The sequence below is a fragment of the Puma concolor genome, chromosome B3, assembly GCF_028749965.1.
Source record: "Puma concolor isolate L17-30 chromosome B3, mPumCon1.1.hap2, whole genome shotgun sequence".
In the NCBI taxonomy this organism is placed as follows: domain Eukaryota; kingdom Metazoa; phylum Chordata; class Mammalia; order Carnivora; family Felidae; genus Puma; species Puma concolor.
In genome coordinates, this window is record NC_141672.1 from 35,289,456 (window position 1) to 35,305,583 (window position 16,128).

Below are 16,128 nucleotides of genomic sequence, written 5' to 3' on the forward strand. Positions count from 1 at the left end.
GGGGAACAATCTTGCACTGTTGTGTAAACTGGAATGTAAACTGGTGTGGCCACTCCGGAGAACAGTATGGAGGTGCCTCAAAAAGCTAAAAATAGAACTACCCTTTAATCCAGCAATTCCACTATTAGGTATTTACTCAAAGGATACAAAAATACAGACTCAAAGGGGTACATGCACCCCAATATTTATAACAGCATTATCAACATAGCCAAACTATAGACAGAGCCCAAATATACATCAACTGATGAAGAGATAATGTGGAATATATACACAATGGATATTACTCAGCCATCAAAAAGAATGAAATCTTGCCATTTGCAATGACGTAGATGGAGCTAGAATGTATTATGCTAAGTGAACTAAGTCAATCAGAGAAAGACAAATACCATATGATCTCACTCATGCGAAATTTAAGAAACAACAAATCAACATATGGGAAAGGAGGAAGAAAACAGAGAGAAACAAACCACAAGAGACTTTTAATGATAGAGCACCATGGGTTGATGGAGGGAAAGTGGGTGGGAGATGGGCTAGATGGGTACTAAGGACAGCACTTGTGATGAGCGTTGGGTGTTGTATGTAAGTGATGAATCACTGAATTCTATTCCTGAAACCAATATCGCACTATATGTTAACAAAATTTAAATTAATTGGCCCCTGGGTGGCTCAGTCAGTTAAGCAGCCGACTCTGGAATTCGGCTCAGGTCATGATCTCACAGTTCTTGAGTTTGAGCCCCACTTTGGGCTCTACACTGTCAGTGTAGAGCCTGCCTGGGACTCTCTCTCTCCTCTCTGCTCCTCTCCCATTCTCTCTCCCTCTCTCTCTCTCTAAGTAAATAAATAAACAACAAAAAAAAGTTCTCTCTTCCTCTCCCTCTGCCCCTCCCCCACTCACACGCTTTCTCAAAAAACACAAAAAATTGGGGTGCTTGGGTGGCTCAGTTGGTTAAGTGTCAGACTCTTGATTTTGGCTCAGGTCAAGATCTCTTGGTTGTGAGATCAAGCCCACAGGCTCTGTGCTGGGTGTGGAGCTGCTTAAGAGTCTCTCTCTCAGCCCCTCTCCCCAGCTCCCCGTGCCAGTTCTCTCTCGTTAAAAAAAAAAAAAAAAAAAAAAAAAAGGAAAAAAAGACAGTACACACAGGGGGAAAAAAATTCAATGCCCTCCCCCTTATCTGGTTAAAAAGCAGGCAGAGGGGCGCCTGGGTGGCTCAGTCGGTTAAGCGTCCGACTTCGGCTCACGTCGTGATCTCATGGTCCGTGAGTTCGAGCCCCGCGTCGGGCTCTGTGCTGACAGCTCAGAGCCTGGAGCCTGTTTCAGATTCTGTGTCTCCCTCTCTCTCTGCCCCTCCCCTGTTCATGCTCTGTCTCTCTCTGTCTCAAAAATAAATAAACGTTTCTAAATAAATAAATAAATAAATAAATAAATAAATAAATAAAATAAAAAGCAGGCAGAAACTTCCCTTTATAAAGGTACAAGGAAGAGGACTCAATCCTGGGAAGTTACTCTCATCAATGGAGAAGGCACCAACTTCAATCTGTATAACAAACCTTACTAAAATAAACTTTATTTTCCATTAGTTTTCCCCACATACTTACCTTCCCACAATTTATATTCCTTAAAGGCCTAAACCTCTTTTCCTCTGTCTTGTCACTTTTCCACAATTTATTGCTCAGCCTCACTGTTTCTTTGGGACTTCAATTCTTTTCTATGAGGATCTCCATATGCACAGTTAGTAATAAGCCACTTTTCCTGTTAATCTGTCTTTTGTCACAGTGAACCTAAGAGGATAGAAAAAGGTTTGTCCTCCCCTACCACCCTCTGAATTGGGCACTGATACAATTCCATTCTGCAAATAAGGAGTCAGACTTTGATAAGTTAACATACCCAGAGTCACACACAGGACAAGAAGGTATTGCGGCATAACTCTGACTCTATAGCCTGAGTACTTAATCTATGCAAGGACTGTAACTACACTGTAATGCCTTTACACAGTAAAGGCCCTTGGAAAAGCAAGAAAAAGCCATTAGCAAATTTATCTGTTTATGTTTATATCTTTGTAGAAAGTTAATCAAGACTATGTGAAAATTAGACACCGCCATTAAATACATTTATGGCCAACACAGGATATACGGAATTGCGTTTTGAATCTCAAATTCTATCAAGTTCCAGGGGGTGACTAGGTTAGAACAGTCTCTGATATTTATTAAACTCACAAGCAAGGCTAAAATTTAAACAAATAATAAAAGTGCAAACTGGTAACATGCATCTACTATGGGCCATATTAAGCAGTGAGGTATCAAGATAAAGACAATAGCCCCTAATCCTTAAGGAGCTTACAATTTACAGTTTCACGGTTCTTCACTTTAATTCAAGTACATTCAAACACTAAATCAAACATGGCATTCCTCAAAAAGATTTTCATCATACCAAAAAGACACTGTTAAAATAAGTCTTAAGGCACACTAAAATACAGGCAAAGTAGAAAAATCCAAGGTCTCTGGAGTCAAATAAACTGAATTCAAATCCTTGCTATCACTCACAATAAGACTTTGGATAAGACAGTTAATCTCTCTGAGCCTCTGTTTCTTCATTTGTAAAAGGGAGAATACTAATAAAAACCTTACAATGTAGCTGTTAATACTTAAAATATACACAAAGGATATACATACTATATAACACATTAAGAGATGGGGCAAGAGATACTGTTCTAGGTAAGAGTTAGGGGAAAGCAAAAAGTACTGTGATTTAGCCAAATGAATTACTACTTTCACTATAAAGTTTAAGTGTAAAAGGATAAGGTATTATGTCTAAATGGTAAGGTATAAAAGGAACACTGTCCCTTCAAGATACCTACAAAGAATTATCAAATTTCCTTTCATAAACTCTTAAGTATCTGTTGATTACTTTTAAAGTGAATCATTATTTTGAAAAACATCTGTAGGGGCGACTGGCTCAGTCAGTTAAGCATCAGACTCTTGATTTTGGCTCAGGTCATGATCTCAAGGTTTGTAAAACTGAGCGCATGTCAGGCTCTGCACTTACAACAGTGAGCTTGTTTGGGATTCTCTGTCTGCCCCCAATAAATAAATAAACTTAGAAAGGAAAAAAAAATTTTTTGAAAAATATCTGTAGGATATCTATATAGTGAATAGAATCACGTGATGAATCATGTGATGAATCATGTGAGTTAGAGGTTTGAATTTGGGGTTCACGACCTAATTTCCATGAATCCCCTAATACTCTACGCCCAATAGTGTGTGTGTTACAGGTGAAGGGTCCAAAGAACCATCGGATTCACAAAACATTAATAATAGTTAAATTTACATGTCCAGTATTAACAAAGTGGAATTTATGCAATTTCAGTAAGGCAATTTAAGGAAACTCAATAGTTTGCTGCTAGAAGTATGTATTAATAAAATGAATCACACTGAAAAAGTTTGGCATTATCTAATAAACTGACAACATCTATACCTTATCATCCAATAATTTCATTCCTAATTATATACTTGGGAACATTATTGTCCAATAGAACTTTCTATAATAATGGAAAAATTCTACATCTACACTGTGCAAATAACAACATAGCCACTGGCCATATATGGCTACTGAGCACTTGAAATGTTGCTCCTGCAACAGAGGAACTGAATTTTTAATTTCAGTTAATTTACATTTAAATAGTCACATGCGGCTAGTGACTGCCATACTGGATACTGGAGAGCACAGCCCTAGAGAAACACATGTACTTATATACACCATGATGAATGTACAGAACACTCATAATATTCATAGCAACCAAAAACTAGAAACAACTCATAGGTCCACCAACAATAAAGTAATATGGTTAAATAAACTATGATATATTTAAATAAATTTGTAATTCTTAAACATTATAAACTCAATCCTTAAAGTCACTTGCATACTATTGAGTTAATTCCATGATCCTGCTTCCAATTTTGAACAACTAATAAGTTCTCTTAAAACAATCTAATGTCGGACCACCTGGGTGGTTCAGTCAGTTTGAGCATCCTACCTTGGCTCAGGTCATGATCTCACAGTTCGTGTTTCAAGTCCCATTTCAGGCTCTCTGCTGTCAACACAGAGCCCGCTTTGGATCCTCTTTCTCCCTCTCTCCCTGCCCCTCCCCTGCTCGTGCTCTCTCTCAAAAATAAACATTAAAAAAAAAAAAATTCAAAGCAATTTAGCTATAAACACAATTATTTCTAATCCTTATTCTAATAATTTCTAATATTTGGAATAACTTTAGATATACTACAAACTGTAAAAAACCTGAATCTCCTTAATTATTTAATATCTGTTGATCACAAAGCATTACACAGCAACAAAATTGGAGGAGGAGAGGGAAATACTTATTAAGTATCTACCACCTGTCAGAATATTTTGCTCAGGGCCTTCAATACCTTATTTTAATCTTTTAAATCATCTTCTGAGGCAGCTACATGTTACAGACGAGGAAAGTGAGAGCCTGGCTGGGAATTACAGCATGGACTAATTTCCCAACTAAGCTCATCCTAATGCTCTTACCACTACATTACTACAATTATTTTCATTTCTCCTGCTGACTTTTTGCCCAAAACAAAAGTAGGCAAACTAAAACCACAGGTCAAGTCAGGCAAACCCTGTTTTTATAAAGTTTTACTGGAACATTCACTTCTTTGGCTGCCTTTACACTGCAACAGCAGAGTTGAGTACTTGCAATAGAAATGATATGGCCCCCAAAGCTTAAGTATTTACTATCTTGGCCCTTTACAGAAAGTTGTCAACCCTTGTCTTAAAGGATCAAAATTGCCAAGAACCTCAGAGGCCTCAAAATTTCAATGTTCAGGGTCTTGGGACAACTAGTAAACTAAAAAGAAAACTTTAAAATTATATGAGACAGAGGCCACAATGCCTGAATTTTATGATTAAATCATATAAGCCCAAACTTATAAAAATGTTGAAATTAAACAGCTTGATTATGAAATTACTGAAACTTTATTTTCATAATGAAGGTTTAGTTTGAACTGATGGAGGAAAAACTTCACAATTCCAAATGTTAAAATGAACATGCATCTTTTTACCATATACCCAAAATTTGCATGAAGGAACATCTTCAGTACAGCAAAAAAGAGCCTTTTTCTTACAGGTAACTTATATTTCACTTCATATTTTTTATTTAATACATCGCTAAATTCATTCTACACTAAGACAAACATTTATGTGATTTCTCAAAGGTCTGTGGTTGATTTTCTGATGTGAGGAAAGAGGCTGGGTTTTGTTTTTTAAAATTCCCATTGCTTTTGGGGTGCCTGGGTGGCTCAGTCGGTTGAGCATCTGACTTCAGCTTAGGTCATGATCTAACGGATCATGAGTTTGAGCCCGCGTCAGGCCCTGTGCTGACAGCTCAGAGACTGGAGCCTACTTCAGATTCTGTGTCTCCCTCTCTCTGTCCTTCCCCTGCTCACATGCTCTCTCAAAAATAAACATTAAAAAAAAAATTAAAATTCCCATTGCTTTTATTCCAAGTAAAAATCTTCTAATTAAATAATTTCATCTTCATTCCAAATTTACTTCAGCATTCAAATAAATTTAAACAGCTTTCCTAAATTAGCATGAGAAGTATTTGATTACAATGATACAAATAATATTTTCTTCCTTCATTTAGTAATTTTAGACAAGAGTCCTGCAGTGGTAAACTACAGTGTACAAACTCCAGTATAGACCAAGAAAACTTAAGTCCTACCAACATGTAAAATGTACATAACTATTAAGGAATATCTTGACTCCTCTGCCTTTATAAACACTTTACTCGCAGGGCACCTGCGTGGCTCAATTGGTTAAGTGTCCAACTTCAGCTCAGGTCATGATCTCATGGTTCATGGGTTAGAGGTCATGATCTCATGGTTCATGGGTTAGAGGTCATGATCTCATGGTTCATGGGTTAGAGCTCCAGAGCCCGGAGCCTGCTTCAGATTCTGTGTCTCCCTCTCTCTCTGCCCCTTCCCTGCTCGCACTGTCTCTGTCTTGCTCTCCCAAAAATAAATATACGTTAAAAAAAAAAAAAAAAACTCACAAAATTAAAAAAAAATTTTTTTTAATGTTTATTTATTTTTGACAGAGAGAGAGACAGAGCATGAGCGGGGGAGGGGCAGAGAGAGAGGGAGACACAGAATCTGAAGCAGGCTCCAGGCTCTGAGCTGTCAGCACAGAGCCCGACATGGGGCTTGAACTCACAGACCATGAGATCATGACCTGAGTCCGACACTCAACTGACTGAGCCACCCAGGGACCCCTCTCACAAAATCTTATATTCAGTTTCCTTCTTCATCGTTAAGAATAAATGCTAATGTATACAAGTCAAAGAAAAATAACCCAAAATTACTTTTATTTGAAACAACTCCAGAGCTTTCCTAGAAATATGCAAGGCTAGTTCAACATTTGAAAATTGCTTAGTGTAAGTCACCATATTAACAGATTTCAGAAAAGATACCCACATGATTACCTCAACAGATACAGAAAAGGCATTTGACAAAATTCAACATCTACTCATGAAAAAACCCAGGCAACCTCAGAGAAAATTTCCTTAACTTGATTTAGAGAATCTATGAAATTATCTACAGCTAACATCATATTTAAAGGTGAAAGACTGAATGATCTCCCTTTAAGACTGTAAACAAAGCAAAGATGTTTCCTTTCATCACTCCTATTCAAACATCTCATTAGAATGTGAGATGTGCAGTAAGTGCAATAAATCAAAAAAAGAAAAGGCATCAGATTAGAAAGAAACAGTTCTTTATTCACAGATGACATGACTGTCTACTTAGAAAACCCCAGGAAATCCACCAAAAAACAAACACCCCTAGAACTAATGAATGAGTCTGGTAAAAACTGAGGGTACAAAGTCAATACAAAAAAAAATCTATTATATTTCTATAAACTAGCAATGATCAATTAGAACCCATGCTTTTTTAAAAAATCATTTATAATAGGACCAAAAAATTGAAATACTTAAGTATAGATTTAATCAAGTACTTACAGGATTTATATGTTGAAAACTACAAAACATATATGAAAGGAAGACCTAGGTAAATGGAGAAAAATACTATGTTCTTACTGGAAAAACTCAATTTTGTTAAGATATCAATCATCCTTGTTTATCTATAAAACACAATCCCAATCAAAATCCTAGCATATTTTTTTGGTGTGGATATTAACAAGAGGATCCTAATATTTATATGGAAAGGCAAAAGAACTAAAATAACTAAAACAATTTTTAAAAATGAATAAATATGGGAGAACTCACATTACCTGATTTCAAGATTTGTTTTAAAACTATAGTAATCAAGACATTGTGATATTGGTAAAGGATAGACAAACAGATCAATGAAACACAAGAGTCTAGAAATAGGCCCATAAAAATGTAGTCAAATGTTTTTTGACCAAGAGACAAAGGCAATTCAATGGAGAAAGGATGTAGTCTTTTCAACAAATGGTCATGGAACAACTGGACAAATAAATGAAACTCAACCCTAAATTCTCTTTATGTAAAAATTAACTCAAAAAGGAAAACAGATCTAAATTTAATATACATAAAACTATAAAACTTGTAAACAGGAAAAACCTTTGTGACGTTGGGTTAGACAGAGTGCTTATATACAATGCCAAGAGATACACATACACACACACAAATACTGATACTTTGCACTTCATCAAAATGTAAAACCTGTTTTCAAAAAGCACAGTTATGAGAATGGAAAAAGCAAGCCACAAACTGGCAGAAAAATCACTGCAAATCACCTGTTTGACAAAGGACCATGAAAAACTCAAAACTCATCATTAAGAAAGTCCAATTTGTAGACAGCGCAATCAGGATAGGGCCAGAGGGGAACAGAGGATCTGAAGCCGGCTCTACGCTGACGGGCTGACAACAGTGAGCCCGATGTGGGGCTGGAACTCACAAACTGGGAGATCACAACCTGAGCTGAAATCAGATGCTCAACCAACTGAGCCACCCATGTGCCCAAGAAAATCCAATTTTAAAATGGGCAAAAGATTTTGCTTCACCAGAAGAAGATACACAGATGATAAATAACCATATGAAAAGATGTTCAACATATTAGTCACAAGAAAATGCAAATAAAAACCACAATGAGATAAGGCTACAAACCTATCAGAATGTAAAGGTAAAAAATCTGACCATACATAGTGATGAGGATGTAAAGTAACTGGAACATTCTTCACACATTGCTGGTAGGAACACAAAGTGGTTCAGGCTCTTTGGAAAAGTATGTTGTGTAACAAATTACCAAAGACTTAGTGGCTTTAAACAACACAAATTTATTATTTTCCAGTTCTTTTCGTTAAAAATCTGAGATAGGTCTCCCTGGGCTATAATCAAGATGCTGGCAAAGCTGTGTTCTGTTAATCCATTTCCTAGCCTTTTCCAACTTCTAAAGACCACATTCCTTTAGTTTATGACTGACTCCTCTCTCCATCCTCAAAACCAAGAACTCTTCATCTATCCCTCTGGTGCTGCTTCTGTTTTACATCTTTTTTTTTTCTTTCTTACTATACTGCTTCTCTCTCCCTTTTAAAAAGCACTTTCATGATACATCGGATCTACCTAGACAATCCAGGATAACCTCCCTATTTTAAAGTCAACTGATTAGCAACCTTAATTCCACTGCAACTTTATTTTGCCTTTACCGTGTAACCTAATTTATTCACAGGTTCTAGGGATTAAGCTATCTTTGTGGGCCATTATTCTGCCTACCACACACCGGTTTTTAAGTTTAAACACACACTTACCATATGACCCAGAAAGGAAGACTTATGTTCACACAAAAACTGTTCCTAGAGATTTATAGCAGCTTTTTCATGGTTAAAAAAGTCTTTTTAATTTAAAAAACTAACTCAAATATCCTTCAACTGGCAAATAAGCTAACTGTGGTAAATCCATACAATGGAATACTATATTAAGCAGTAAAACAGAAGGAATTGCTGATAGCCTCACAACATGGATGAATACCCAACTATATTATGCTAAATGAAAGAAACAAGACTCAAAAGGCTAAATAAATACTAATTGATTCCGTTTATATGATAGTCTAGAAAAGACATACTCCAGGGGAAGACAACAGGTCATTAATTGCCAAGGGTTACAGGTGAAAGAAGGGTTGATTACGGAAGAGCAGCTTAAGGGAATTTTGGGTGCTGGATCTGTACCCGATTTTGGTAGTCACACAGCTCTATGCATTTGTCAAAACAATTGTCCAAGAAAAAGCATTAATTTCATTTCATGTAAATTAAAAATAAAGTTAAAATCTTTTCAAAACAAAGAAAACAAAACATCATTTATCAGATTGGCATAAAATTAATTATCTGACCATGCCACCTAACAATTCCAAGTGCGGGCAAGGATGACTTGTATACCGTTGGCAGTAATGCAAATTGTTACAACTTTAGAGGATAATGTGATAGCAGCTAGCAAAGCTGAAAATGCGCATCAACCTATGGCCCAGCAATTCCACCTACAGGTAGGTATACTTTCTAGGGAAACCCTCATACATGTGCTTGAGGAAACATGCACAAAGATACTCACTAAACATTGTTTAAAATACTGAAAATCTGAAAACAAAATAATTGAAAAACTGAAAGCAGTGAAGTAATTGCATTCAGTGGTTATTTAAAAAAAGAAAAGAAATGCAGGAAGATTCAATCGTGCTAGCTACATATATGATTTTGAGAAGAATAGTTTACTGGTTTGTTTATCTAACAATAGTATATAGTGAAAAGAGCACTGTACTTGGAATCTGGAGACAAGTATTCAGCATTTAGTTTCAACTTTGCCACTAATAAGTCCAACTATGGACTCCTTAACTCTATAAACCTCACTTTCCTTTTCCTAGAAAATGAAGATGTTAAGCTATACAACACTAAGATTATTTCCAACTCAAGAATTCTATGATTCAATAAATATATAATCAAGAATTATAAAGAATCTATGTTGAGAAACTATTTTTTCTCAGACACCCTGAAATCAGAAACTATCAGAGAAACAGAACATCTTAGTATATTGATACATAAAATGGACTGAATTTCCTGGTTTGTGATGAACTTTTTAATCAAGATCATAATTTATAAAGAGCATATAAACCGCAAAACCCACCATACTGACTTGGGTCACCCTCAGGTAAAATTCTCCCATTTTAATATTCTAAATCAAGTTAATATTATTAATGAGTCCATCTTTACTTGTCAACTTCAGGTCTGTCTACCAAAAGTCATTTAGATACATGATAAAAATTATTTTTTTAAAAAAGATAAAATAATGAATTGCTTTTCTATTTTTGCCTGTTCATCTATAAAGATCTTACATTATAATTTAATAGCTTCAGCCTACTACAATAGTTTAAAGAGCCTTTTAAAGTTTATTATGCCATGTCCACAGGGAACTAGTGAAAAAAAAAAAAAACCACACACGCACACACACAGTAGTTCATAATTCAAAAAAAGCTTACTTAACAATTTCATTACCACCAATATTTAAACATCAAAGACACCAATAACCACATGTCATTTGCTCCTACTGCAGAATTTAATAGGTTATTAACTTCTGGTATATTCCAAAGGCATAATTAGGATACTATTATTAAAGCATGAGATTACTTTTTTAAAAATCAGAAATATTAACACCTTTTACCTTGTCAAGAAAATCAGTATTTCAAAAGTCCTGTTCTATGGGCTTTCCAAATCTAAATTCTTACAATTCTAAACAAGCAAGGAGATAAAACACACACTTACATACTTCTAAAAACCTAGCTATCAGATTTTAATTTTAGCGCCACTGCCAAGAAAAACCTTCCGACCAAAACCTAAATTCCGTACACATTACTGTATGCCAATCAACTAAACAGAAGGTGAGTTGTTATTATTATTAGGAAGTTACATAATTTGCACCAAAGATTATTTAAAGCGTCTTTCATTAAATGAAGGTTACAACAATTTACAGGCTTCAAAGTTCACCTTGCAAACTTGAAGTAAATTACCAGAAACCATTAACGACATTAGGGTTTTCTTTAAAAGTGGACACAAGGAAGTAGGAACTGTTTATTTGTTTAAAGAACGCAAAGAGCAGCCGAATACCAGGAGCTGAGTCAGGCAGAGGAACGCTGACTACATTCCGTCTTCTAAAGGAAAGTGTTCGCCCCGCCGATCTCCCCTTCCCGCTTTAGGGGGAGTCCCAGGAGTCGCGAACTCGGGGCCGGGGGCGCAGAGAAGAGGGGACTCCCTGCTGTGCCTCCGGCGTCTAGGGCAGAGCAGGCAGGAACCCCCGCCAGGGTGGTCCCACGCCAAGGCAGAGGGAGCGGGCAGGGCCTGCCAGCGTTCCCCCCGGGGGACAAAGGTTGGGCTCACGCCCTGCGCCGCCAGCCCGCGGCTCCCGCCGCCTGGAGACGCCAGCAGAGCAGCCGCCGGTCCCGCCCGGGCAGTGCGAGCGGCGGGTGGGGGAGGGGACAAGCCCCGCCGCCCCTCCCCCGACGCGCTCCCGGGGACCTGTTGATTAAGATCTCTACACAGAGCCGCCGCTGGTCCTCTTACCTCTGCGCCACGGCGGCCGGCGATCCTCCCGCCCCGGCCGCTCCCACACACTGCACAAACGACAGCTCCCCTGCGGCACTTAAAATACCGGATAAAGAACCCAGAAACTCCCGATTCCCCACCTCACAATCCTTAGACCCCGCCTGCGCCCCACCGCCAGTCGCCGCCGTCACCGCCGCCACCGCCGCCAGCAACTCCGCCTCGAGACCGCGCGAGACCGGCCCCCGCGGCCGCCGCGAGACCGCGCACGCGCCCCCGGCACGCTGGCGCAGCGGGCGCGCCTATCCCAGTTCCCTCCTCGGCGCGCCCCGCCCGCTCCTAGGCCCGGAGGCTGGCGCGGTTCGCCCAATCCCGCGCCGGCGTGGAGGGAGGGCCCACTCGTTGGTCCGCCCCGCAGCCCCGAGCCGTGGGTCGCGCGCACTCGCGCGCCTCTAAGTGAAACGCGAGCTGCTTTTTGCTCGTCCGCGTGAGGCGACCGCTTTGAGGTTGAGCCGCCCGGCCGAGCCGTGTGGGGACGTGAGATTTCCCTGAGACTTAGTCCGACGCGGGCTGTAGTCGGGAGAGCCCTTGACCTTAGTCTCCCTGACTGCCCGTCAGTCAGCTCCTGAAGAAAATCTGGTTCCCGTTGTGGCAACTCCAGTGTTCTGTGAGGCACGTCACACAATCTAACATTTGTTTAAAGAACCATGACATACTTAAACACCTGGATATGTGTAGCGTCCCACAGAATTCTCTGTTACGGCAGAAAACTCCAAAAAGCTAGCAGCTAGGACCGAGTTCTGAAAAACGGAAAGGAAGAAGGGCCGGGCCACAGCTGTTTCACAAAACTCGAGTGAATGCACTTAGTTACCTGGGCCACCCCGTATGCAGTGCAAGGAAATCCACAAAAAGTCTCCAGGACTCCTTAGAAACTGTTAGTCACATCCAAAAAGGAAATAAAAAAGGCGTGTATGTGACCTATTTTCTCTTAAATGCGTAAAGTAAATAATAATTCAAGAAGCTTCCTCTAAGCTCCTCAATGAGTTCTTCCTCTGGCACAGGGTTTCCCAGTCTTAGCGCTATTGAATTTGGACCAGCTAATTTGTCATGGGGGCTGTTCGGTGCATTGTAGGGTGTTTAGCAGCATCCCTGGTCTCTCCCTATTGGGTGCCAGTAGTACCACTACCCCCATTGGTGACCAGCAAAATGTCTCTAGACGTTGCCAAAGGTCCCCTGGTGGCAAAATCGCCTGCAGTTAAGAACCACTGATCTACCTGTTCAGAGAAATGGCCTCTTAGGAAGATAGTCACTCTTTACCCATATCTTCCAATTGCCTGGCCCCAAGCAGGTTTACAAAACACCACCGCCCAAATGAACCCTCCAGCTACCTAGCCTTGCTTCACCAGCTGCTTGGACTCCTCTGTCACAGGACCCCACCCTAATAGAATGGCGATCACTATCTGTGTGAGAGAGCAGCTACTGATCTCAAAATATGGGGAAATACCTTTCTAAAGTGCTTTCCAAATATTATTTTTACTTCCTAAAGGTATTTTCGTTTTAAAAGAGGGTGGACCCAATGGCAGATAAAAAAAAAAAAAATGTATTCTCTGCTAAATATTACATTCCCAGAATCCCCAAATCATTCAAATTACTATCCTTGTGTGCAGAAGAAGAAGAAGAAGAAGAAGAAGAAGAAGAAGAAGAAGAAAAGGTATAGAAAGTGGATGTAAGGTGATTCTATTTGAGTTGTAGTTTTGATGATAACTAGTTCTGTGATTTGATGATAACTACTTCTGGGATACATGACAAGATTCCTGGGCCTAAATTTTCTCATCTGTAATATGTTTCTTGTTTCCGGGTTTTGTTTGTTTGGTTTTAGATTTAAAATTCTGGTAGCCTCTGTATATGGAATGTAACATGGATGGCTTAGGTTAGAAATATATAGTATTTCTATATATAGAAATATATATATATATTTCTATAGTTAGGTTAGAAAATATAGTATTCATCCTTAAAAAAGAATGAAATGGGTAATCTGTGGTTTAAAACCTCAAAAGAGTCATTCATTCTTGTCATAGGGAAGTTCACCCACTGAATCACTCTGGCAAATTTGTAACTAAGTATTTTGGGTGAAGTAGTAAAAGGCAAACTGTAAAGTCAAGTGTACAGTGGAAAGTAATGGCAGCAAATACCCTTCTGCCTTCCTTATTTTGGCATCTGCCAACAGCCTCTATTATATGTTTATATAATATAATGTTATACTATTTTATTTCATTAAAGTCTTGAGGAAATATGTTAATATTTCATTTCAGACATTTGCAACAGATCTGAAATCTCAGTTTTCAAGATTCTACCATTCACCATTATATGGGAAATCCTTAACTAAAGGATATAATCAATATCCCTCTGGTTTTCTTACCTATAGGCACTAGTGAAAGCTGTTTCCATAACTGGGTTAGCAGCCTAATCTCTATAATTGTATGAACCAGAGATCAGAAATAATGTAAACTAAAAGAATACTCACTGATTCATGTATGTTGTAAAATAAGCAATTAGTAGGTGAGTTCATCATTAACTACATATATTTAAAAAGTATAAAATAGCCAAAAAAAGCAAACTAACAGGGGTGCCTGGGTGGCTCAGTTGGTTAAGCATCTGACTTCAGCTCAGGTCATGATCTCATGGTCTGTGGATTGGAGCCCCACATCAGGTTCTGTGCTGACAGCTTGGAGCCTGGAGCCTGCTTTGGATTCTGTATCTCCCTCTCTCTCTCTCTGCCCCTCCCTGCCACCCCGTGCATTTGCATGCGCACTCTCTCTCTGTTCTCTCTCAAAAATAAATATTTAAAAAGTTAAAGAAAGCAAACCAACAAGCCCTGAAGTTTTTGAATTTCATTGTGTTTAGTTATTATTTTGATGTGTTTCTTCACCTTTCATCTAGCTAAAAAAATTATGTCTCTAAGCTAAAAGCATTATGCAGTTGTTGCCATGCGGAATGAGAGGTCCCACTGTCTAAGGTTAGCGGCAGTATTATTTAATACAGGTCAGTATCATTCAACTCAAATAGCTTTACTATTCACACATTAATTCAAAAAATATATACTGATACTTGCTGTACTGTAAGGAATTAAAACGTGACAGTTCTCATCCGGGAGGAATTAACAGGCAGCTTGGGAAAGGGACAAGACAATCCCATATAGATAAAATACATTAGGAAAGTATGGCAAATGAAAATAAGGTGTTCTGTGGACTCAAAGGTAAAGTCTTATACTATGTAATGATGGGTGACAAAGAAAGGAATAGAGAATAAACTATTATGAAAATACCTTCAATAATAGAAAAACCAAGGTCTTGTACATGACTTTAAAAAGATGAGTAAAAAACGTTTATCAATTTAAATAGGTGAAGTACGCAAAGAAAAGTATGGGCTTATTATGGGAACAACAAGTATCAACCATAACTTCAGGGTAAGATATTCAGTATTTAGGATGTGAGTCATTTATCACACTTTCATTTGTACCTTACTTGGATGGTTCTGTGCCAGGCTGGGGATGAGTAGACACATAAAACATGGTCCTGGAAAAATTTTATTTTGAAGAGAGGAGGTAGACAAATTCGGAGCTTTGAAAAAAATTTTTTTAATTTATTTATTTTGAGAGAGAGAGAGGGATAGAGAAATCCCAAACAGGCTCTGCACCATCAGCACAGAGCCCCATATGAGGCTCAAACCCACGAACCACGAGATCTTGACCTCAGCGGAAATCAAGAGTGAGACACTTAACCAACTGAGCCAACCCCTTGGAAATTTTTTAAATGAAGGAAAGATCAAGACTTAATGCCAAGAGAAAGGAAATCAAGTTTGTTCTCCTTGAAAATAGCTATAAAAATTTCCCATATCTTTTCCTCGCTAAGCTCCCAATCAAATCTCTATTTTGTCTGTACAACAAATCTTTGCTGCTGCTTTAATTCATATCTATATGTGAATATCTATGACTGGGAATGGGATGTTATCTGTGCTGAACTCCAGAGTTGAACTTAAATGCCTCTTTTATCCTCTCTTGGACTGACTCTGAGCTTTAACTCCACCACTGCTTCAAAATAACCTTTGTCAAAGTCATTAATTAGAGCCACTTTGTTAAATGCAAATGTTAATGTTTGGTTCTCATCTTACTTTGACTTGCCAGCAGCATTGGATGCCACTGAGCATTTTCTCCATTTTATCCTCTGGGCTCTTGAAAAGAGCTTCTCTTCCTACCCACTGGAACCTCCTCCTCATCTCCTTTGTTGGTTCTTTATCTCCCTGAATGCTTAAAATTGGAGTGTCCCAAGATTCTAACATTCAGTGTTTACTTCCTCTCTGCCTGGCTTTCAATCCCAGCTCTACCACTTGCTGACCGTTTGATCAAAACAAAATAATTTCTCCGAGATTCAGTTTCCTCATTTATAAATTAAGGATCATGAAAGTAGCTACCTACTACAGTGGTTGTAAAGACTGAATATATATGTAAAGTGCTTATAACAGTGTTCTACACTGAATGCATTAATCATTTGTCC

The 16,128-nt window shown here is 38.5% G+C and overlaps 1 protein-coding gene across 2 annotated transcripts in view; it reads right to left on the reverse strand.

Annotated features, from left to right (window-relative positions):
- Window positions 1-11,834, reverse strand: part of PALS1 (protein associated with LIN7 1, MAGUK p55 family member) — a 95,992-nt gene extending 84,158 nt beyond the window's left edge. The window contains exon 1 of one of the 2 annotated variants that reach the window (XM_086709494.1): window positions 11,719-11,834. The gene's annotated coding sequence lies outside the window, so the exon portion shown is untranslated. Of the gene's footprint in view, window positions 1-11,596 lie in introns of both variants that reach the window. The other variant, XM_086709493.1, reaches the window with a different exon arrangement.
- Window positions 11,835-16,128: the final 4,294 nt, after the last annotated feature.